General features: G+C 52.0%; 1 protein-coding gene across 2 annotated transcripts in view; it reads left to right on the plus strand.

Moving 5' to 3' along the window:
* Nucleotides 1–25,166, plus strand: part of CEP290 (centrosomal protein 290) — a 1,500,249-nt gene that overhangs the window by 1,086,889 nt on the left and 388,194 nt on the right. The window lies entirely within an intron of this gene.

Consider the following 25,166-nt stretch of genomic DNA (forward strand, 5'->3'; position numbering starts at 1 on the left):
TTGGAGCCTTTTGCCAAAAATGGGTCTTTTTTGCAAATTGACTATTTTCAAAATATTTTTGTTTGTTTGATAAGTGCAACTGGCAACCAATGGTGTCCTGGTGATCAATCTGATTTCTGATGTCTTCATGGGCTCTACAAGGAAAAGTCATGTTTCCAATTTACAGCAGGAGGTGAACAAGATTGGTGGCAATCTTAGGTCAACCATTAGTGAGTTTCACGATAGTGGAATGCCTGTCACACACGTTCAGACTGAATCTTGACTTGACTAAATGTATTTCTGTACTTGGACGACTGGCTGGTAAAGGCCAGGGCCACCTGCTCTGGACACAGAGAATCTTCAGCACACTGTGACTTGTCTTCACAACCTGGGACTCCTATTAACTATTAGAGGTCTCTTCTCATTCTCCTTCAGAGTTTGAGCTTCATCCGTGCGGTATTATACACAATCTACCTTATAGCTTTTCCTCAGAGTATTATGATAGTGTGTATATTAATCTAATGTTTTCAAGTCAGACTCTGACCTTTATTTTTCTTGTCTGCTGCCTATTGAAGTTGATGCCCTCTTGCATATTGTTGGTACCCCACGCCAGATGGCAAATGAGGGCCCTTTAATGGTGTCTAAGTAGGCAGTGGTCACAGCAGAGGGAGGGTATTTTGACTCATGCAGCGATCTTCTGTTAGATGTTCCCATACCTCCATTTGTGGATATGCTGCTACAATTTTGTAGTGTGTCATTCCTTCAGTTCTTCACAGAAAGAGGTAACCATTGTTACCCCATCTCATTTGGCTGGATCACTCATCTACTGAAGATGACAGTGCAGCGTCCATTTCAGAGTCACAGCTGCACATTGGTGTGCTTGAGTTTCATGCAGTCCTCCTTGGCCTAGTGGTTTTCCCCATCCACTTCTGGAAGTTGTATTGAAATTCTTTCGGACTACGCTGCTAGTGCCCTTTACATCAACAGAATGCCTTTCTGTTATTTACTCTGAATGTGATGGAGGATATTTGAGTTGTTTCTCACTGGAGGATGATAAATGGTAGCTTCTGATAGATACATCTGCCGTGTGGATTCCTCACCTTGTGAATATCCCCCTTGCGTCTGCAACGTTCGGAAATTTTCTTCGTAGTACGCCGACGTGGGCGACGTCACAGGAGCACGGCATCGCGCGCGACTCCGTCTGACGTCACCGACCCCATATCAGGCCCACGCCGGCGTGATGACGTCAGTTCCCTTTTTTCCGCGTCTTCGACGCTAACGGTTTTCGGGATCTTCTGCGATACTTAGTATCTAGCTGTTAATTATTTGTCACTGTTTCTCTTTTGCGACTTGATTCTTCACCGAAGATGTCGTCGAGGAAGACAGGTTTTAAGCAATGTAGGTCTTGTGCCCGCATGATGTCTATCACTGACCCACATAAGGATTGTTTGTGGTGTCTTGGTTCGGGTCACGACGTCAAAAACTGCAATTCCTGTTTTAAAATGAATCCAAAGGCGCTTCGGGAGCGTGAAGCTAAACTACTTTTGGCGAAAGTAAAACAGGATACTGGAAGATATTCGAGATCGACGTCACGAAGATCGAAGTCGAAGCAAAGGTCTCGATCGAAGTCGGGATCGGCGTCGAGATCCAGAGCGGGTTCGAGATCTGGAGAGGAGTCGAGATCTAAAGCGAAGTCAAGATCCAGAGAAAGATCTAGGTCTAGATCTAAGTCGGCTTCAGGTCACGCTTCGAGCTCCTCGAGGAGAAAGCATAAGAGGAGGAAGCACAGTTCGAAGCATCATTCGGAGAAGGAATCCTCTGACTCGAAGAAAAAGTCTCACAAACACCGTAAAGACTTTGTCTCTCCTTCGCCTGCCTTGTCAAAAGAAGGTTCTCCGACTCCGGAGCCGGATCCGGATCCGGTATCCTCGCATCCTTCGGAGCATGAAGAGGAAGAAGAGGTGATTCCTCAAGATCCGGCTCCAATGGAGACTCCTGTGGACCCAGAAGGTCAGAGTGAGAATGTGTCGGAACGGCCTCCATTGGAACATCCGGTAGGGCCGTACCCTCCCTTTCCTGGTCCCGGTCAGGATCCCTCGCATTTTCTCAATGCGATGTTTGGAGTATATTCTAGGGCAATGTACCCCGCTGGAGCGCCTGTTGGTCCCATGGGTCCATTATCGTACAATCTGGGTATTCCTAAGTCGTACGCCCCAGCTCCATTTATGCCTTTCATGCCGGCGCCTCTTCCACCTTGGCTCGGTACGGCTCCACCGAGGTCTTCGACTCCGCATGCGGCTTCGCCGACTCCGGATCGACCTCGTAGTCGAGATCGAGGTACCACACCTGTTCATGATTCTCGTCCTACTGCTCCGGCTCCTCGATCGACGTCGGAACCGGCTCCGTCGGAGTCGTTACCGGATCCGTCGACTTCGATTCGATTGGAGTGGTCGAGGCGAAGAGCTCAGCGTCTTCTCGAGCAAAGAGATGATGAAAGTTCTGATGTGGAAGAAGGTGAGCTTCCTGATCATGATGATGATTTCGATGAACTTCGGGATGCTAGTGGTCTGGAACTCTCTCCCGAGTGGGGTCTACCTTCGACTTCTGATGCTCCGTCTAGGGATGTGGCACCCTATCACGTGGTTATTAGGAAGGCTGCTGATCTTCTTAATTTAAAGCTGCCCACAGTGGAATACAAGCCCAACATCCTCACTGAAGTCTTGCACTCTCCCTCTTCAATTGTTGAGCCTACACTGCCATTTACTGATGCCTTGACGGATCCAATAAAGGAGATTTGGAAGAGGCCATTATCTGCTCCTGCAGTTTCAAGAGTTATTGCGAGGCGCTATAGGGTGGCTCCTGATGACCCTGCATTTCTTTCTACACATCCATCTCCAGAAAGTCTTGTGGTACAGGCGGCTTGCTCTAATAGGGCTGCAGGCTCTTTCCCTCAAGTGCCAGCTGACAAAGAATCTAAGAAATTAGATCAGTCTGCGAAGAAGACTTTCTCTTCTGGGAGCATGGCTCTTAAGTCATCAAATGCTACTTGCCTTTTAGGTAGGTATGTGCATGCACTAATGGACTCAGTGAAGCAATTGTCATCAAAACTTCCTGAGGAGGATAGGAAGAACTTTAATGAAGTGATCTCTGACACTCAGACTGCTGCCCGCATGGTCATTCAGAGCGGCATGGACACTGTGGATTCTGTTGCTAGAATTATGGGTTCATCTATTGCGACCAGGAGAGCCGTATGGTTAAAGTCCTCGGATTTCTCTGCGGATGTGCAGTCTACATTGCTGGACTTACCTTTTGAAGGAACTGGCCTTTTTGGTAAGAAGGCTGATGTAGCCTTGGAAAGGTTTAAGGACAGCCGTGCCACCGCAAGATCTTTGGGTCTGCAGATGAGAGGGTCTACGACTAGAAAATTCAGAGGATTCGGTAGATCTTCTTTTCGTCCCTTCAAGCAGGGCCAACAGCAACAGCAGCAGCAGCAGAACCCTCTATATAAGTCCTATAGAGGTAGACAGAAGGGTCGTGGACGTGGACGTCAAGTCTCCTCTTCCTCCACTTCCTCCAATAATGCCCAACCCCCGCCCGCATCAGCAAAGCAGCCCTAGATCCACCATTCTGGATCATGTAGGGCCAGTAGGGGGTTGGCTTACTCATTTTCTACGAGATTGGGAATCGGTTACATCAGATCTTTGGGTTCTCAATCTCGTAGAGAATGGGTATGCACTTCCTTTTCAGGAGTTCCCTCCCAATTACCCTCCTTGCCAAGGTTATTGTTCGGAGGACCACCTGCTTCTCCTGCAGGAGGAAGTCCTGGCTCTATTTCGAAAGGGTGCAATAGAGGTGGTTCCAGAGCAGGAGAGGGGTCAAGGGTGCTACTCCCGGTATTTCTTGATTCCCAAGAAGGATGGCAGGCTTCGGCCGATCCTGGATCTCAGGATTTTGAACCTCTATCTCAAACAGGAGAAGTTCAAAATGCTCACCCTTGCTCAGGTTCTTCTGGCGCTGATGGAAGAAGACTGGATGGTGTCGATCGACTTGCAGGATGCGTATTTTCACATCCCAATCCTGAAGTCGCACAGGAAGTATCTCCGTTTTACTGTGGGATCGCAGCACTACCAGTTTGCGGTCCTTCCCTTTGGACTTACTACTGCGCCTCGAGTTTTCACCAAGGTGATGGCAGTGGTGGCTGCGCATCTCAGAAGGTCAGGGATTCCTGTATTCCCTTATCTAGACGACTGGCTGATCAAAGCAGAGTCGCCGGAGAAGGTGCTCCATCATCTGCAAGAGACAACTCAGTTGTTACACAGGTTGGGTTTTTCGATAAACGTACCCAAATCTCACCTGGTGCCCTCCCAGCGCAACCTGTTCATAGGTGCGGTACTGGACACTACTGTATGTCGTGCATTCCCTCCACCTCAAAGGATTCACGACATTCAGGAGATGATTCCTTTATTCTACAATGGAGCGGTTGTTCCGGTCCTGAAGGTCCTTCGTCTGCTCGGTCTGATGGCTTCTTGCATTCTGTTGGTCAGTCATGCACGCTGGCACATGAGGGCACTCCAGTGGTGCCTCCGCAGGCAGTGGTATCAGCACAACGGAGATCTCAGGGAGTCAGTGAAGATCTCCAGAGAAGCTGCAGCGGATCTGTCTTGGTGGGGCGTGGAAGGCAATCTGTCGCAAGGAAAGCCTTTTCAACTGCCTCCATCAGTGGCCACAGTGATAACGGATGCATCCACTCTCGGGTGGGGTGCTCATCTGGGAGACCTGGAGGTCAAAGGTCTTTGGTCTCCGGAAGAAAGGTTGTTTCACATCAACCTTCTGGAATTGAGGGCGATACGTTTGGCGCTAAAGGCCTTCCTCCCTTCCCTTCGCGGTCGTTCGGTTCAAGTCCTGACGGACAACACGACTGCGATGTGGTACATCAACAAGCAGGGAGGAGTAGGGTCGCAGTGTCTCTGCAGAGAGGCTCTGCGTCTCTGGTCCTGGGTTCAGGACCATCAGATTTGTCTGGTGGCAAATCATCTGGCCGGAGTTCTGAACGTTCGTGCAGACAGTCTCAGTCGGCAGTTCTCTGCCGACCACGAGTGGAGGCTTCACCCGGAGGTTGTTCACGACATCTTTCAGATGTGGGGGGACTCCTCGGGTGGATCTATTCGCCACTCGCGAGAATGCGCACTGCCTTTCATTCTGCAGTCTCCAGTATCCGATGCAAGGAGCATTGGGGGACGCGTTTCAGTTGAGTTGGGGAGATCAACTCCTTTACGCGTTTCCTCCCATACCTTTGATTCCTCGGGTTCTGAGGAAGATTCGTCAAGACCGGGCCCAAGTCATATTGGTCGCTCCGGATTGGCCAAGAAGGGTGTGGTATTCGGACCTACTCCACCTCTCCTCTCACCCGCCGCTCAGTCTCCCTCACAGGGCAGACCTCCTCTCTCAGATGGAGGGGCAGGTTTTACACCCCCACCTCCAGACATTACACCTTCATGCCTGGAGATTGAACGGGGCAACTTGAGTTCTTTTTCTCTCCCTCACGAGGTAGTGGATGTCATTCTCTCTGCCAGGCGTGACACCACTAAGTCCATTTACTCCTATAGGTGGTCAAAATTTGTTTCTTGGTGCAGGGAGAAAGATGTTGACCCTTTGAAGGCTCATTTGTCTAATATTTTACAATTTGCCCTTTATCTGGCGCAGCAAGGTTTGGCTGTGGCCACGGTCAAGGGGTATCTTTCAGCCTTATCGGCGTTTCTATGTTTGCCGGATCAGCCATCTCTCTTTAAATCTCCGGTGGTTTTGAGATTCTTGAGGGGTCTCATAAATATGTTCCCTCCTACTCCTTTTGTTGTTCCTCATTGGGATTTGAATCTTGTGCTGACCTTCTTAATGGGTTCTCCCTTCGAACCCTTGCACAAGTGTCCATTGAGGCTTCTCTCTTTTAAAACTATCTTCCTCGTTGCAATCACCTCGGCAAGGAGGGTAAGTGAGCTTCAAGCTCTAAGTTCCAAATCCCCATTCCTGACCATTCATGCTGAAAGGATGGTTCTTAGGACCAGGGCTGCTTTTCTGCCTAAGGTGGTGACTCCTTTCCATCTTGGGCAGTCCATTACCCTTCCTACCTTCTATCCTCCCCCTCACCCGTCTAAGGAGGAAGAGAGACTGCATCGCCTGGACCCTAAGAGGGCGGTGTCTTTCTATCTGGACAGGACTAAGGACTTCCGGATGGACGACCAGCTGTTTGTTGGCTTTGCTGGCTGCAAGAAGGGCAGAGCGGTGCACAAGCGCACTCTTTCCAGGTGGATAATCCTGTGCATCAAAATCTGCTACTCACTTGCGGGTAAGGACCCTCCTGAGGGTATTAGAGCTCATTCAACTAGAGCAAAGTCTGCAACATCTGCTTTGTCTAGGGGTGTACCTGTTGAGGATATTTGCAGGGCCGCGACTTGGGCCTCCCTCCACACTTTCGCGAAGCATTACTGCTTGGATACCGAGGTGAGGAGGGATGGCCACTTCGCGCGCTCTGTCCTCCAAGATTTCCTGGTGTAGCAGAGTGGACACCCTCCTCCGGGAGTGGGGACTGCTGTGGGAATCTATTCACAAGGTGAGGAATCCACACGGCAGATGTATCTATCAGAAGAACAAGTTACTTACCTTCGGTAACGTTTTTTCTGGTAGATACTATATCTGCCTGTGGATTCCTCACTGACCCACCCGCCTCCCCGTTGTCCACTCTGCTATACCTGGTCTTTCTGTATATATGGTTTATACTATTGTATTGATTTTGTTCTATATGTACTGTGTACATTGTATATTTGCATATTTGCTATCGTTGGTCCGTCCGTGTGCCTCGAAGGCACGGAAAAAAGGGCGGAACTGACGTCATCACGCCGGCGTGGGCCTGATATGGGGTCGATGACGTCAGAGGGAGTCGCGCGCGATGCCGTGCTCCTGTGACGTCGGCGTACTACGAAGAAAATTTCCGAACGTTGCTGACGCAAGGGGGATATTCACAAAGTGAGGAATCCACAGGCAGATATAGTATCTACCAGAAAAAACGTTACCGAAGGTAAGTAACTTGTTCTTTAGCCTGAAGAGACAGACAGGATCTCAAGACTAAGACTTCCCTACATCAGTGTTATAAATTGGATTCTTGATTGCCTTACGTATGCACCCAGGCCAGGCAGGAACCACCACTCTTAGTCAGGGTAAGTGTAGTGCACACTGAAACTTTACCTGTGTTCACCCTTGGGTAACTTGGCACAGAGCAGTCAGGCTAAACTAAAGAGGCAAGCTGTAATGTATTTGTGCACACACACAGTAATACTGTGAAAACACCACAAAAGTACTCCACACAAGTTTAAAAAAATAGACAATATATATCTGAGTAGAACAAAACCAAAACCAATAAAAATCCAATGCACACAAATTAAGATATGAACTTTGCAAGATTAATAAAAAATGCAGTGTTGGAGGAGGAGCTTGGCGGGCATCCGTGATGGCCGCGTGAGCACAGCGCTCTCCGGACCCCCGCCACTCCCGGCATGATATCCTGAACATATCCTGATTCTTCACGAGGATTTGTGTAGAGGACGCTGGGCTGATCATCCTGGGATTTTGGGAATTTGATTTGGACCCGGGGCGCCGAAGATACGACGACTCGAACTTTTGGGGTCCGCCCTTGAGGTGCGCCCGGGACTGGGTGAGGCACTGTGGCCGTCTTGGAGTTGAACAACAGCGGCAGGGGGATTTGACTTGTGGGTCCCCCTCTTAAGTTTCGGTTTCGATTCTGCCTCGGTCTGAGACATCTGGCAGGGGAGTCTAGCATTGGCTGGGCCAGGCGCACGAGACGGCTGTCGGGCCTTTGGCTAGCTTATTCTCCTTTCAGGCTGGTTCACTCCTAGTGGTACCCTTGCAGCTGCTTTTTGGTCTCGACGCCCTACTTTCCTGCGGCCATTTCCATCGGGCCTACTGAGTCTCCTGGTGACGCGATCTCCGACATGGCGGGCAGAGGGGACCGAGAGACACGAAAGACCAAGACGCCCCTGCGTGGGGGCCCGGTCCAGTCTAACGTTATGGACCGTTACACCCATTCGAAGGGGTCCCCTGGAGCCGCCCTGCCTGGCCCAAGTGCGGTGGACCACATTGTGGACGCGTCAACGGAGCCGTCCTTGCAGGACATCATGGGCGCCATTTCTGGCATGAAGGAAACCATAGGCCAACAGTATGAAGCTTTGGCCCACAAAATCGACACCGTGGCCATTGATGTGAACTTGATTCGGGCCGACCTATCTAAAACCAATGAGAAGGTGAAGTCATTGGATCTCAAGTCATCCAGCCTCACGGCAGACGTCTCGGAGATACAGACGGAGATTGGCAATCTCCGTAGGGTGAACGATTTCATGACCCGGCGCTTGGAGGACTTTGAGAACAGGGCACGTCGCTGTAATGTACGTGTGGTTGGCGTTCCGGAGAATCCAGAACCGCACTCTGTTGATCTCCTGGTCGAGGACCTGATCCAGAACTACCTCTCTCCGTCTGGACTGAGTAAATTCTTCGCAGTGGAGCGTGCCCATCGTGTTCCGGGAGGCCAGGGTAAGCCGGGCGCCCCGCCGAGGCCTATTGTTGCGAAACTCTTCCACTATAGGGATCGGGACGCTATCCTGCAGGCATCGCGCGTGAAGGGCCCGGTGGCCTTTGAGAATGCCACGGTGAACTTTTATCCGGACTTTTCTCAACAAGTGCAGAAACAGCGTATGGGCTTCCGTGGAGTCAAGAAACGCCTCCGGGATGTGGGATTACGCTACGCTATGCTTTTTCCGACCAGGCTGCGAGTTGAGTACAATGACCGAACCTTTTTCTTTGATCGGCCTGATTCTGTGAATGACTGGCTGGACTCTCTGCCGGACCGACCTCCTGCGACTGAGCCCGCCGCCCACCCGGGTGGTGCTGAGGGTGGTGTAGAGAGCTGAACTGTTTGTCTATGCCCGGTTTTCGTGTAGAGTAACTTCTTCTGGGATTTTATGCCTAAGTGCCTCTACTGTCTGTGTGTTCTCCTCCTTATTTGTTTTGAAGGGGTGGCGGGTGGGCCAGGGCCTTTCCTCCTCCGGGGTCTTTTTGTAGAATGGGGGTTCTTGGGCGACAGGCACACTGCATGTTGGGGTGGCTTTTTAGCTTCTTGCAGGGGTGCAGGGTGGGGGGTGTTTCCTTGATTGTTGGGGGGTGGGTGGATGGGAAGTTTGATGTTTGTGTTTTGTTTTATCAAGGCGATTCTATCTTGCTAATGATGTTTCTGATGTCATGCTCATTGGAGGGGGGTTTCGGCGTTGCTGTGTGGGATGGGGGGTAGCGGGTTGAGGTTTATTTCGTGGAATGTTAATGGTCTGGGGGATCGTATTAAGCGGGGTGTGGTTTTGCGATGTTTACGACGTTTGTCTCCGGATATTGTTTTTCTACAGGAGACTCATTTGGTGGGCAATACATGCCGTGCAATGAATAGGTGGGGCTATCGCCTCGCAGCACATTCGGGGTTTACCACGGGTTCCAGGGGGGTGGGTATCCTTGTTCGGGCTTCCCTCCCCCTGGCTATTGATGATGTGATCCTTGATGATCGGGGGCGTTATGCCGTCCTCGTGGGACGCTATGAGGGTCGGACCCTTTCCTTGTTTGCCGTTTATGTGCCCCCCGGTCTACAGACCTCTACCTTTTCCGATTTGGGCCGAGTGTTGTTGGACCTCCCTGATAGTACTCTTTTCATAGCAGGTGACTTTAATTCCGTGTTCTCCGGTCTACACGATCGTCACCCCCCTAGGGACACTCCTTTGGCCCAACAGTGGCTGGGTGGGTTTCTGGATACGTTTGGCTTGGTGGATTGCTGGAGGCTTATGCATCCTACTCAGCTTCAATACACTTTCCATTCTGGGGCCCATGGGAGTTTGTCTAGACTGGATTATTTCCTGATGCCTGCGGCGCAGTCGCCGGCGGTTCGTGAGATTAGACACCTCCCCCGGGGCATCTCTGATCATTCTCCACTCTGGCTTTGTTTTGAGGTGGGGGTGGAGGCGGCGGGCCGGGTGGCTCCTATCAACCCATGGTACCTCACCTCCCCCGAGACCCGCGATCTCTTGATTAAGTCCTTGGACACTTATTTTTTAGACAACGAGGGGTCCGTCTCCTCTGCAGTATCCCTGTGGGAGGCCTTTAAGACAGTGATTCGCGGGCAGGCCCTTTCCCTTATTGCTGAATCCAAAAAGGCGAGGAATCGGGAGGTAGTGGACCTTGAGAGGGAGATTGCTGAGATAGAGGCTGACCTAGAATCGGATGTTACACCTGGTAAACTCCACGCCCTGGGTCTGAAACAATTTGCTTATAGGTCTTTGGTCACAGATGCGGCTAAACTGATGTTTCGGGAGCAACAGGGTCGTTTGTATGATGTGGGGGACAAAGCGGGTAAATTATTGGCATGGTTGGATAAGAAGGAGAGGGCGAATCGTGTGGTGCCTGTGATTCAGACTTTGAATGGTGTGAGAGTGTCCGACCCGGTTGGAATAGTTGAATGTTTTGTGGATTATTTTCGTGTGATTTATACCCCTGTGTCTGAACGGGATGTTGAGGACTCTCGCCTTTTGTTGCGGGATATAGCTCTGCCCAGTGTTTCCGATTTAGACCGAGTCTCTTTGGAGTCCCCTTTCACTACGGACGAGATAGCGACGGCCATTCGCTCGCTCCGTTCGGGCAAAGCTTTGGGTCCGAATGGATTGCCAATTGAATTGTACAAGCTGCGTCCTGATAAGGTGGCGCCCTATCTTCGCACCATGTTTTTGGAATCCCGGGAGCGGGGTATTCTCCCATATGATCAGCGTCTGGCTACGATTGTTGTTATTCCCAAAGAAGGTAAACCTCGGGACCTTTGTTCGTCTTATCGGCCCATTTCCCTGTTGAATGTTGAACCCAAGGTTCTGGCTAAGCTCCTGGCTACCCGCCTCTTGACGGTCATTGGTGGCCTGGTTCATCCGGATCAATCCGGATTTATCCCGCATCGCAACACTGCTCTTAACCTACGTCGTCTCCACGGAGCTGTTGCGAGGGCGGGGCTTCTGACGGAGCCGGCCATTTTGGCTTCGCTAGACGCCTCGATGGCCTTTGATACGGTGGAGTGGCCCTATCTTTGGGCAGCTCTTGAGAAATTTGGTTTCGGACCTGAGTTTATTGGTTGGGTGAAGTTGTTATACGCCGAACCCTTGGCACAGGTAGTGGTAAACGGTCGGGTTTCTGTTCCCTTCTGTCTTGGTACGGGGACCCGTCAGGGATGCCCCTTGTCTCCGTTGCTTTTCGCGCTTGCCCTGCAACCGTTGGCTGCGTGGCTTCGATGGGAACCTTCACTCAAAGGGATTCGTTGGTCACCAGATTTTGAAGACCGCGTCTCGCTTTATGCGGATGACATTCTTCTGTATCTTACTTCCCCGCGCAAATCTTTAAATGTCTTATTTGACGTTCTTACTTCGTTTGGTGCTAACTCGGGTCTGGTTATTAATTGGGCTAAATCCTGTGTGTATGTTCTCTCGGGTGTTTTGCCCCCATTACCGGACAGATTTCCTATCCAGATTGTCCAGTCTGGCTTCAAGTATTTGGGGATCTTTATTACGCTGGACTCTTCACTCCGGTTCGAGCGTAATCTCCTCCCCCCGCTTCTTAGACTGCGACTGGATGTGGCCCGTTGGCGTAAGCTACCCCTGTCTCCTCTGGGCAGGGCTGCCCTTTTTAAAATGATGTCTTTGCCGCGATTCCTATACGCGCTTCAAAACTCTTATGACGACGTTCCCGCTACCTATTTCCGAGAGATCGAGAGTCTTCAAAGGCAACTGATCTGGGACGGGCGTCCACGTATCGCCCTTGCGAAACTTACCATCCCTTGGTATGACGGGGGCATGGCGCTCCCCGATATCAAGAGATACTACTGGGCTACCCAGCTGTCTGCCATTAACCACGCAATGTATTCCCCGGGTCGAGATCCGGCCTTTGAGATGGATAGATTCCAGCTGCCGGGAGGGGATTTTAACAGAGCGCTTTATTCCAGATCGGCCGGGCGCCATCTTACGGGCCCGTCCAGGACCGCAGTCAATGTGTGGCGCGCCGCGAATGTGAGTTTGGGATGGGAGAATCGACTGACAATGGCGACTCCGCTTTATGCTTCTGAACGTTTGGGGTGTCTCTGGTCTACTAAGGGCTTTGACCGCTGGGATATGATTGGGATATGTAAAGTGGGTGATGTCTGTGTGAAGGGTAGAGTGAAGTCTTTCCAGGCCCTTAAGACAGAATATGACTTGAGTGATAGAGAGTTTTTTCGGTATCTGCAGGTCCGGCATGCCCTGGCCTCAGTTCTGACTCCTGATGTGCCTCTGCCCGAGTCCTCACCCCTTGAGGATCGCATACTGGATGGACACCTGCCCGATAGCACTATCTCCCTTATTTACAAGAAACTGATTAATAATCGCGCTGACTTACTGGTCCGACTTAGGGAGGTTTGGGTCAGTGATGGGTTGGACTTGGATGACGAGGATTGGCAGTCGGCACTCTCTTCTCCGAAAGAGGTCGCCATCCCCGCCCGTCTTCGTTTGGTTCAACTTAAGATCCTCCACCGGGTGTATGTAACTGGTCCGCGTCTGGTAGTAATGGGTTTTTCCCCGGATGGCTTATGCAAGCGTGGTTGTGGGATGAGTGCTACCTTTCTGCATATTCTATGGGAGTGCCCGGTGGTAGCAGCCTACTGGATTGATGTGCTTGCGGTGATGACTGTTGTGACTGGTATTACCCTGCGGCCTGAGGCCCGAGGCCCGACGATGCCTGTTGAATGTGTGGGAACCCACCGACTATTCTGTGGCCCAGACCAGATGGGCGACCTTGGGATACATGGTCGCGAAGCGGGACATTGCGCAACTCTGGGGCGCATCCAGACCTCCCGACGTCTCGGTGTGGGAGGATAATATGGACTGGTCCATGTTCCGAGAGAAGACCGTCTATGTGGCTAGGGGCAGACCCAGGGCGTGGACGAAGATTTGGGGTCAGTGGAACGCATATCGTGGGGATATTTGTACCCCTCCCTTGGTTGACACTCCCGATGTTACCCTATCTCCCTAGGCTGGCGTTCCCGAAATTTTTCATGCTGTTTTGGGATTTTCCTGTCCCCCCCTCTGTCCCCTCCCCCCCCCCACCCCCCTCTCCCCCCGGCCTTGCCGAGTCCCATTGATTGTGCTTTTGTCTTCCTGATTAGTGGCTTTCCCCTCTGCCTTCTGGGCTGACTTGATTAATGTGCATTCGCCTTGTTTAGAGTTCGTTGTTTTTTATGCCTAATACAGAAAATTGTTATGTCCTGTCCTATGTTTGAGCAATAATTGGTATCTGATGTGTGCCTGGCCACGGAAGTGCTCGTTTGCTTCTTATGTTGTGCGTTGCTATTAGCGGCCAGCCCGTGTGGTTGTAGGCCCATCTTTGTAATTCTTATTTGATTGCTCAATAAAAAGTCTTTAACCAAAAAAAAAAAAATATAAAATAAATAAATGCAGTGTTTATAAATAAATACCTCCACTGGGGCTATCTGGTCACGCTTGCCTGGGCAAATCCAAAAGGTCAGTCCGACCATGTTGGAGTAATTTACAACAAGGGGTGGTGATGGACAGAGTCTCTGAATTAAGCAGAGTACTCTCACCCAGTCAAGAGATCAGGGCTAGATCCAACACCGTTTTTTAGCTCATTGCACCATCCCAGTTTCAGAACCCGGCTGTATGCAAATTAGTCTGTCCCTGGCCCAGTGCATCATGGGAACAGGGCAGACCAGACTACAAAAGCCAATTCTTAAACTGGGAAGGAAACAAGCTTCCGGGGACCGGTTTCTGCCATTTCAGGCGTCTTCGGCCCGGCTTGCTTGAATCCTGATGGTGCAATGAGCAAGGGACTCACATCTGAGTATACCCTTCCACGCTTAGGGTGGACAAAATAATTTACAACAAGGGGTGGTGATGGACAGAGTCTCTGAATTAAGCAGAGTACTCTCACCCAGTCAAGAGATCGGGGCTAGATCCAACACCGTTTTTTAGCTCATTGCACCATCCCAGTTTCAGAACCCGGCTGTATGCAAATTAGTCTGTCCCTGGCCCAGTGCATCATGGGAACAGGGCAGACCAGACTACAAAAGCCAATTCTTAAACTGGGAAGGAAACAAGCTTCCGGGGACCGGTTTCTGCCATTTCAGGCGTCTTCGGCCCGGCTTGCTTGAATCCTGATGGTGCAATGAGCAAGGGACTCACATCTGAGTATACCCTTCCACGCATAGGGTGGACAAAATAATTTACAACAAGGGGTAGTGATGGACAGAGTCTCTGAATTAAGCAGAGTACTCTCACCCAGTCAAGAGATCAGGGCTAGATCCAACACCGTTTTTTAGCTCATTGCACCATCCCAGTTTCAGAACCCGGCTGTATGCAAATTAGTCTGTCCCTGGCCCAGTGCATCATGGGAACAGGGCAGACCAGACTACAAAAGCCAATTCTTAAACTGGGAAGGAAACAAGCTTCCGGGGACCGGTTTCTGCCATTTCAGGCGTCTTCGGCCCGGCTTGCTTGAATCCTGATGGTGCAATGAGCAAGGGACTCACATCTGAGTATACCCTTCCACGCTTAGGGTGGACAAAATAATTTACAACAAGGGGTGGTGATGGACAGAGTCTCTGAATTAAGCAGAGTACTCTCACCCAGTCAAGAGATCAGGGCTAGATCCAACACCGTTTTTTAGCTCATTGCACCATCCCAGTTTCAGAACCCGGCTGTATGCAAATTAGTCTGTCCCTGGCCCAGTGCATCATGGGAACAGGGCAGACCAGACTACAAAAGCCAATTCTTAAACTGGGAAGGAAACAAGCTTCCGGGGACCGGTTTCTGCCATTTCAGGCGTCTTCGGCCCGGCTTGCTTGAATCCTGATGGTGCAATGAGCAAGGGACTCACATCTGAGTATACCCTTCCACGCTTAGGGTGGACAAAATAATTTACAACAAGGGGTGGTGATGGACAGAGTCTCTGAATTAAGCAGAGTACTCTCACCCAGTCAAGAGATCAGGGCTAGATCCAACACCGTTTTTTAGCTCATTGCACCATCCCAGTTTCAGAACCCGGCTGTATGCAAATTAGTCTGTCCCTGGCCCAGTGCATCATGGGAACAGGGCAGACCAGACTACAAAAGCCAATTCTTAAACTGGGAAGGAAACAAGCTTCCGGGGACCGGTTTCTGCCATTTCAGGCGTCTTCGGCCCGGCTTGCTTGAATCCTGATGGTGCAATGAGCAAGGGACTCACATCTGAGTATACCCTTCCACGCTTAGGGTGGACAAAATAATTTACAACAAGGGGTGGTGATGGACAGAGTCTCTGAATTAAGCAGAGTACTCTCACCCAGTCAAGAGATCAGGGCTAGATCCAACACCGTTTTTTAGCTCATTGCACCATCCCAGTTTCAGAACCCGGCTGTATGCAAATTAGTCTGTCCCTGGCCCAGTGCATCATGGGAACAGGGCAGACCAGACTACAAAAGCCAATTCTTAAACTGGGAAGGAAACAAGCTTCCGGGGACCGGTTTCTGCCATTTCAGGCGTCTTCGGCCCGGCTTGCTTGAATCCTGATGGTGCAATGAGCAAGGGACTCACATCTGAGTATACCCTTCCACGCTTAGGACCATGTTGGAGGGCAGGCTGGATACAGGAGACAAGCATACTGGCGAAAAGTACTTCAGATATGTCAAAGATTGTAGACGTTGCATTGAGCAAAAGAGGGGATGCATCGCTCTTGAAGGTGATGCATCATTTACGAAGTCGGGGCAACGCCATTGATGTCAAGAAGTGATGTGCATCGATGTTGAACCGCTAGGCTGCGTCGGGTACGGTACATTGCAGACGTCAGTGATGCAGTGTCCTGGGGCCTGTGCAGCAGCGGTGATGTAGAGGCGCTGCTTCAGCAAAGGCGGGGCTTCATTGTAAGTCATAGTCATTGCGTCACGCAGTCTGCGAGTGGTATCCACGGTCAAGGTGCAGGCAGGGGCGATGTGTCGGGATCGCAGGGAAGTGCGCCGGCTCCGATCAGCGTTAGGGCATCAGTTTCTTCAGTTGCAGCACCAAACACTCACCTCCAAGAGACCAGGACTGGATTTGGCACCACTTGCCGAGCAGGATTCACAGAAGAAGAGCCCAAGTTCTGGTAGCAAGGTGCAGGTGAAGTCTTTGATATCCCTGAGACTTCAGAAACAGCAGGAAAGCCCTTGGAGAACCTTTGGAGATACTGGATATAGAGAGTCAAGTTCAGGCCTCTCTTGCCCAGGCAAGAAGCAGCAGACAGAATAGCAAGCAGCAAAGTGACTGTCCCTCCTGGCAGCACAAGAGCTCTTCTTCCTCTTAGAATATTATCTGATAGAGACTACTAGCCGCAGATTCCTTAACGTAGAATTATCCCCAGACGTGAGACTGGATCCAGAAACTTTTTGACCAGCATCCTTGTGCGCCTACGTCAGTTTTTTCCTTTTCTGCGTGCAACGCGGATCCGGTTCTTGCTTTGAGCCTTTTCCTTCAATCTTAAGTGTGTTGTGGGAACAGTGCGCGGATGCCTTCGGGCTTCAAGACGTGTTCATTCTTTGGGCGCTTGATGTCGGCGACGGACCCTCACCTCATATGCATGTGGTGCTTGGGGGAGGATCACGACTCTACTGACTGCAAGACGTGTCAACGGTTGAAGCCGAAGTCGCTGCGCGAATGCCGCATGAAACTTCTCTCGGCTCGCATGTCCAGATCGGCTTTGTCACCTCGCTCAGCTTCTGCGGAGAGTTTTCGGAGCGGCCGTCATTGTCGTCGTCGTCCTCATCCTTCTTCTAAGTAAGTGTTTCAGTTTGTCTCCGAGGGCTGGTTTCCAGCCTGTCGAGGGCATGGGCTCTCCGTGGGTGATGCGGCCCCACATATCGTCCCCCATCCACCGTTCCCCGGTGAGGGGGGCGTCGAGAGCCCAGATGGAGACATATGGAGCGGCTCTGCAGGCCTCGCTGTCTTCTCTTCCTCCTCCTTTCCCTCCTGCGTGGCCCTCCGCTGCGTCGCCGGCTGCTTAGGCCCTGGCGCCAACTGGTAAGGCACCAGGCTTGGAGGATGTAGTGCCGTTGGGGTGCGGGTATTCGGACCACGGCACCTCTGCCTCGCTGCAAACTCCTGCGGGAGTCCCTGTGGTGTTGCATGAGGTCGCCGGAGCTCGGGTCGCATCCCCGAGCCCCACTTGGCCCTTTCGACAGGTGGCTATTCTGTCTGAGGCCAAGGTGACGCCGCTACGGCGCCGGCAGCTGCTGGCCCGGGCGGCACCACAGGGGTCGGTGGACCCCTCTCGTCCCATCATGGGTCGAAGTTGGAGGGGGACCTCTCGTCCCTCTCCGGGCCCTTCTTGTCCCTCCACACAGGCGGCTGCCTCGTCGAAGGTCGTCAGCCTTGGTGGTGCCACAGGGGTCGGCGAGCCCCTCTCGGCCCCTTATGGGTCGAGGCTGGCGGGGGACTCCTTGTCAGTCCCCGGGTCCCTCTCATCCCTCTGTGCAGGTGGCTGCCTTGTCGGGGGTCGAGTCGGCCTTGGCGCCACCGTGGAGGTCAGTGGACCTCTCTCGTCCCCCATGGGTCGAGGCTGGTGGGGGACTTCTTGTCGCTCTCCAGGTGTGAGCTGCATCACCTTTGTGCCAGAGTGGATCTAGAGGATTATTCAGCAGTGCTCCCACATACCGATAGCTGGTGCCGTGTGGCCTTGGAGTGACTAGGAGCCTGACCAGACTCAGGAGAGCAGTATAATAAGCTGACTTTATTGTTGAAAATTACAGTTTCTGTCTTATCAGCATTGAGTTTCTCAAATGTATAGCGTAGTAGTTTGAAAGTTTTCCTGTGAGACTGTAGAAATCTCCTGCCAAAAGCGGATTGGGAAGTCATCTGCATAGTTGTATGAATTGCAATTTCTTTTCCCAAGTTCTTTGATGAGAGGCCTCACATAGAGATTTAAGAGATGGGAGATGGAGAAAATCCTTGAGTCACCCCAAATTTAACCTGGAATACCTTGGCTTTAGATGAGCCGAGATGAACAGTTTGAAAGCAGTCAACAAGAAAAGATGTAATCCATTTTAAAGCAGTGCCTTTTATGCCAGCAGCTTCCACACGATCAATCGTGTCATCTGCATCACATAAGTCAGCAAGAACAGAGAATAACCGACTCAGTATTATCGGCTGGCCGAAAGGCTGCCTGTTGGGAGTCAAGAAAGTTTGTTTCTATAAGTGGTACCACAGTTTGTGAGCTACATGCACTTCCAAAACTTTGGAAGGAAATAGTAACAATGAGTTGGGTGCGATAGTTCTATAAGAACATGGGATCTTCACCGAGCTTTATTTGTGGCAGGATTACAGTGGCCACTTAAAAGTAGCAGGTAATGTTCCCTGTGAGAGAGAATCTTTTAAGGGAGATAGTAACAGACAAGCAATTTCCAACTGAAAAAGTTGTACAATGCGAGTAGGACAAGCATTCAAGGGGGTCGCCAGATTTCATTTTATGCATCAGAGAAGCTAAGCAATGTTTATCAATAGGAGAGAACCTATGCTTGAAAGGGGGATTCCTGACCAAGACGGGGCATGGCATCACAGACTTCATAGGAATGTTAAGGATACCATCCTTAATTTTGGTGTTTTATCTATGAACTAGCCATTAAGCAAATTCCAAAACTCCTGAGTCTGCATGATCGGCTCGGCTATTATTTCAGAGGCTTAGAGTTCATTTACCATTTTGAATATATCTTTCTGGCAGTTGGTAGATGCCAGGATTTTTTGGGGAAAAGAAGGAAACTTCAGTTTCATTTAATAGAGTTTTATACTCAAGTCAATTGAGCTTTATTTCGATTTAGAATATAAATCATAAAAAGCGAACAACAATCATATAGCAATACATTTTATTTACAGTAAATTCAATATGTACAAATAAAAACAATCATGCCAAGTCTTCCACGTACAGAGCTCAATTAAAAGATGATGCAATCATTCTATGTTAAAATACGAGGCTATACGTGAGAGTTCTCGCATTTAGGTTTTAAAACTTAATTAATGCTTTTTAAAAGTTCGCTGAAAGTTCAATAGATGACTCGTTGTTAAAAACAGAAAAAGAAAACAAGTGATTAACTTAAAAACGCTCTATGTCTGACCGTGCGTTTCAAGAAGTTCACAACAAGATAAGTAGTCCTTTCACCATCCAACTGCTGCAAAAATAGAAAAGCTAGACGGCATTGTCTGTATCCAGTTTGTTTTAGTAATGGGATCAACCACGTTTTCCTGAAATTGTGGAAAAATTTGCAGAAGAGGATGGTGTGCATGGTCGATTGGGGGGAAATATCGTCACATGGACACAACGGGAGGTCTTTGGCCCAATTATTTCTGATGGGGAATGTAACCAATCGATGAAACAAGTTCAGCCTAAACCTTACCAAGAGATACCTCTCGTAACCTGAAGTGTTTAATGTAAGGTATGGCTGATTAGAGGTGGTCGTTTGTATTTGTAGCGAGCGTGCTACTGAAGGTTTTGTTGCCTCTTTCGTTAGTTTCAGTTCCTCTAAATGGGATAAGCATTTCGTTTTTAATGACTTTCTTGAGACTTCGGACATTGAAGAGGGATCATATTAGTACCTCGCCCATCCTAGATCTTGCAAAAACTTTTTTATATAGCACAGCCATCTGGAGTTGTGAACCTTGTCCAGAGCTAGGCAGTCCATTAGAATAGACTGGGGAAGAGTTGCTTTATCGTTCCTCCAGATTCTATGCCATAATAGTACTGGTTCAGCTTTTGTTAGATCAGTAACATGTGGCAAACCCAACTCTATATGGTACGCCATAGTGCCCGTGCTCCTCGGGACCGCCAGAAGATATCTCAGGAAGGAGTTTTCCACTTTCTGAATTTCGTCTAACGGTGCAAACCCCCAAAGGCCGGCTCCATAGAGAGCCACTGATAGACATTTGGCTTGGTAAATCTTTACTAGTTCACAAGTAGGTCTTTTCCCTAACTTTCTGGATAAGTTCACTAGAGCTGCTGTAGTTCTTAGGAAAAGTAATTTTCTAATTTCTACAGCTATATTCCAAGCTCGTTTATTATCTATCGCTACTCCCAAATACGAATAGTTTTGTGTGGTCTCTAATTTTTGCCCATATAAGTGGATATCCTTCATTTTTCGTTTGTGTCCTGTGCCTGCCCTCATAACAAAAGTTTTACTTGTGTTAATTTTCATATCGAGCCCTGCCATGAAAGCCGAGTATCTGTCCACACTCTTTTGTAGTTCCAGGGGGGTACGGGCTAAGATGACAGCGTCATCTGCATAGAGGAGCGCTGGTATAGGTCGACCATTCACCATAGGAAGGTCATGAGCTCCCCTAATCATCGCATCCTCCAGACCATTGGTGTAGAGAGTGAAGAGAAGGGGAGCCAAGACACATCCTTGCCTAACTCCCTTTTCCACAGAAAATTCCCTTGTTAGTTCCCCCTGCACCCCATAGCGAACTCTAGCTGTGGCGTTAGAGTAAAGTTCCCTTAAAAACTTGAGCAAATTTTGTGGAACGCCCATATCCCTCAATAGAGTCCAGAGTTTCGAGTGGGACACGCAGTCAAACGCGGACGAAAGGTCCACGTAGACCATATACATGTCACCCCTTTTGACATGAACATATTTATCTATTAATAGTGTCAAGTTCAGTGCCTGCTCTATGGTCCCCAGCCCCTGGCGAAAGCCATATTGTAGGTCCGAAATAACCCTGCCATCGTCCACCCAGACCTGTAGTTGCTCAAGTATTAATCGTCCTGCCACCTTTCCCAGCGAGTCCAGGAGTGAGATAGGACGATAGCAGGCTACCGACCCCCTATCTCCCTTTTTGAAGATTGGGACTAATATTGATTTAGACCATGAAGGCGGGAGGCCTACGAAGCATGTTGCATTGAGCAGTCTAGTTAGAAGTGGGGTCCAGATGTCCATATGTGCTTTAAAGAGATCAATTGGCACACCATCTGGACCCGGTGCTTTGCCGTTTTTACTTGTACTTAGAGCCAATTCAACTTGTTGCATTGAGAAATGGAGGTCGATCGGGAACGAGTTTCCGGGTTTATCAGTGTGCGTAGTGTCCCGGATAAGATAGTCATGGCACACGGGATCAGTTGGATTGATCTGAAAGAAACAGGTTAGTATTAGATTCCTTACCTTAGAATATCCCCAGGCGTCAGTCTGGATCCGGAAACTTTTGCGTAGCAGTACCCCTGCGCGTCGGTAGGCGTCGTCTGCAGGCGTCCCCTGCGGCTCCGCGTCGTCGGCGTCGTGCGCCGTGATGACGTCGCTGGAGTATATAGACGCCGCCTCCGCGCGCTGACGTCAGTTCTTCTTTTTTCCGCGCCAGTTAGCGCAGATCCGAAGAGCAGTACTCCGGTCTTTTGACCAAGTGTTTGTAAAATTTAATCTTTCTACGGTGCCGGTAGGATGCCTGGGTTTAAGAGCTGCGACGAGTGCGACCGCATGATGTCGGTCACCGACCACCATCGACTCTGCCTCCGGTGTCTGGGCACGGACCACGACGTGGAGTCCTGCGTCGACTGTCGGGCCTTGACTGGAAAAGCTAGGCGGGAGCGGTCCCGCAAGCTTCTCGAGCTCCGGGTGTCGGCCCCGCGTCGAGAGCGGTCCCGGTCCGGTCGGAGGTCGAGGGAGCGGTCGAGGGAACGATCGCGGAGCCGCCATGGGCGCTCCGGGAGTCGCCACCATTCCTCCGGCTCGTCAGGTAAGCACAAGAAGTCGGGGCGTCGCCATCGCACCCCCGACTCCCCCCGACGCCCGCGTGATGCGGCCGGGGGCTCGGGTGACCCCACCCCCGCGGCCCCGCGTGGGTCGCCGACGCCGTCTACCCCATACCCGTCGGTCCCTGGGGAAGGCGCGTCGCGTGAGGAGATCGAGGCCTTCCTCATTGCTATGAGGGCGAGGTCTTCTCCGGCGGGGCCTTCGGCGCCTGCGGGCCCGTCGGTCCCGTCTGGGGGCCCAAGCGGTTCGGGTGCTCCTGCCCCGGCGCCGCCGGCGGCTCCGGCCCCGGCGCCGCTGGTTCCCTCTGGTTCGTCGCCGGCTGGTCTCCCGGCCTCTCCGGCGTCGGTTCCTGTGGGCCAACCCGTGGTACCGCCCCCGCGTGGTGCAGCGACTCCGCCGTCGGCTCCGGCCGGCGTCGGGTCCCCGGCACCGACGCCGCGCGGCGCCACCCCCCTTTCCTCCCCGACTCCGGACGCGGAGTCGGACCGGCGTCGGCCGACGCCGGATTCGACGCCGATGGGTCCCGTTGACCCCGACGTCTATATCGTCGACCCAGAATATGGGTATGATGACGATGAGTATGGAGAGGGTTGGGAGGGGTCTGAGGACCCTCTATCCCGTGCCTGCCAGTATGATGTGGACTGGGTAGGTGATCTGGGTGATGCCAGTGGCCTGGACGAGTCGCCCAACCCTGGGTTTGTCTCTCCGTCCCCTGTGGCGTCTGAGGCAGGTGCTGCCTATTCGGTGGTCCTGATGAGGGCTGCCAAGGCCTTGCACCTTGAGCTCCCCGTCGCGAAGGTCAAGCCGAACATTCTGACCGAAGTGTTTAAACCGCAGTCATGCCCCCAGGAGCCTCTGCTGCCGTTTAATGAGGCCCTGTCGGATGTCCTTTTGGGCACCTGGTCCAGGCCCGCTTCTGGTGCGCCGGTTGACCGGAATGTCGCGAGGCGTCACCGTCCATGCTCGGACGACCCTGCCTTTTTATCCACCCATCCCTCCCCGGAGAGTCTGGTGATCCAGGCCTCCACTTCGCAGTCCGCATTTCCGTCGGCTCCGCCCGATAGGGAATCAAAGCGGTATGACCAATTTGGTAAAAAGGTCTTTTCCTCTTTGAGCGCTGGACTGCGGTCTTGTAATACCGCGTGCCTCTTGGGCCGCTACACCCACTCCCTGTGGGATACGGTCGAGGAGTGTCTGCCGCAATGTCCCCAGGAGGTGCGGGACAAGCTCACACGGGCCTTAGTTGAAGGCCGGGATGCGGCGCGGTACTCGATCCGTTGTGGTCTCGACACGACCGACTCGTTGGGACGGGCGATGTCCACAACGGTGGCGATTCGTCGCCATGCTTGGCTGAGATCTGCCAACTTCTCGCCAGACGTCCAAAATTCACTCATGGACATGCCATTTGATGGCAGTCGCCTGTTTGGTGACAAAGCGGACCACGCGCTGGAGCGCTTCAAGGACTCCAGGGTCACGGCCAAGTCCTTGGGTCTTTCGACCCAGCGCCAGCAGACGGGTTCGTTTCGGCCCTTTCGTGGCCAAGGGAGGGGAGGTCCCACACGTGCTGCCAGCCACGCAACGCAGAACGCTCCCCAGCGCGGTGGCGGCCGTGGTTTCCGCCGTGGTGGCGGTAGAGGCCAGCGGCGTGGTCAGTCCACGCCTCCCTCCGCTGCTGCATCCAAGCCTTCCTAGTCCGAGCTTTCGGGCTCACGTGACGCCAGTGGGTGGCAGGGTTCGCCATCACCACTCCCGCTGGCGCGCGATAACATCGGACAGGTGGGTGCTGCAGCTTGTCCGAAGGGGCTATGCCCTCCCCTTCGAGTCCACTCCTCCAGCCATGCCACCGCAGAACCACCGTGTGTCGGGGGACCACTTGACACTTCTGCAGGAGGAAGTTACGGCCCTCTTGGCCAAGGGGGCCATCGAGCGCGTTCCTGGGCCAGAAGTAGGGTGTGGTTGCTACTCCCACTACTTTCTGGTACCCAAGAAGGACAAGGGAGGCCTGCGTCCTATCTTGGATCTACGGAACGTCAACGGCTTCCTCCGGAAGGAGAAGTTCAAGATGTTGACTTTGGCTCAGGTCTTGGCTGCTCTAGACCCACAAGACTGGATGGTAGCGTTGGACTTGCAGGATGCGTATTTTCACATCCCCGTCCTGCCGGCCCACCGGCGTTACCTGCGGTTCACGGTAGGCCTCGAGCACTTTCAGTTTATCGTGCTCCCATTCGGCCTTACCAGCGCCCCACGGGTGTTCACGAAAGTGATGGCGGTGGTCGCAGCTCATCTGCGCCGGTTAGGGGTTTCAGTCTTCCCCTACCTCGACGACTGGCTGTTGAAGGCGGGCTCGCCCCAGACAGTCGTCCACCACCTTCAGATGACGGCAGACCTCCTGCACGAGCTGGGGTTTTCCATCAATGTGCCGAAATCACACCTGTGTCCCTCTCAAAAGCTCCTTTTCATCGGAGCGGTTCTCGACTCGGCGCAGTTTCGGGTTTATCCTCCGGAACGGCGGGTCCGGGATATTCAGGCTCTGATTCCCATCTTTCAGCCGTTATCCCGGGTTTCGGTCAGGTTGACGCTGCGGCTTCTGGGGCTGATGGCCTCCTGCATCCTTCTGGTGCATCACGCCAGGTGGCGGATGCGGGCTCTGCAGTGGGACCTGAAGTTTCAGTGGGCCCAGCATCAGGGCAACCTATCCGACCATGTCCTGATCTCGGAGGGCACTGCGAGACAGTTGCGGTGGTGGCTTACGGACCGCGATTGGGTCAGGGGCAGATCCCTCTCCCTTCCCCAACCGGAGCACGTGGTTGTGATGGACGCGTCCCTCCAAGGCTGGGGTGGCCACTTGGGAGAGGCGGAGATCAGAGGCCTCTGGTCTCCGGCGGAATCCCGGCTCCATATCAACATGTTGGAACTGCGGGCGATTCGCCTAGCACTGAAGGCATTCCTCCCCTTTGTCAACGGGAGTGTGGTGCAGGTGTTCACGGACAACACCACCGCCATGTGGTACTGCAACAAACAGGGCGGTGTGTGGTCGTGGACCCTTTGCCAGGAGGCTCTGCGCCTCTGGCAATGGCTGGAACGTCAGGGCGTGACTCTGACGGTTCAACACCTGGCAGGTTCTCTGAACGCCAGGGCGGACGAACTCAGCCGTCGGTGCTCGGTGGATCACGAATGGCGTCTGAACTCGGATGTGGCGAGAGGCCTCTTTCAGCAATGGGGAGAGCCTTGGTTAGATCTATTCGCCACAGAAGAGAACGCGCAATGTCATCACTTCTGCGCGGAGTTTCCAAGACGGCACTCGCTCGGCGACGCCTTTCGGCGCGAGT

The sequence above is a fragment of the Lissotriton helveticus genome, chromosome 1_1 (assembly GCF_964261635.1).
Source record: "Lissotriton helveticus chromosome 1_1, aLisHel1.1, whole genome shotgun sequence".
NCBI classification, from domain to species: domain Eukaryota; kingdom Metazoa; phylum Chordata; class Amphibia; order Caudata; family Salamandridae; genus Lissotriton; species Lissotriton helveticus.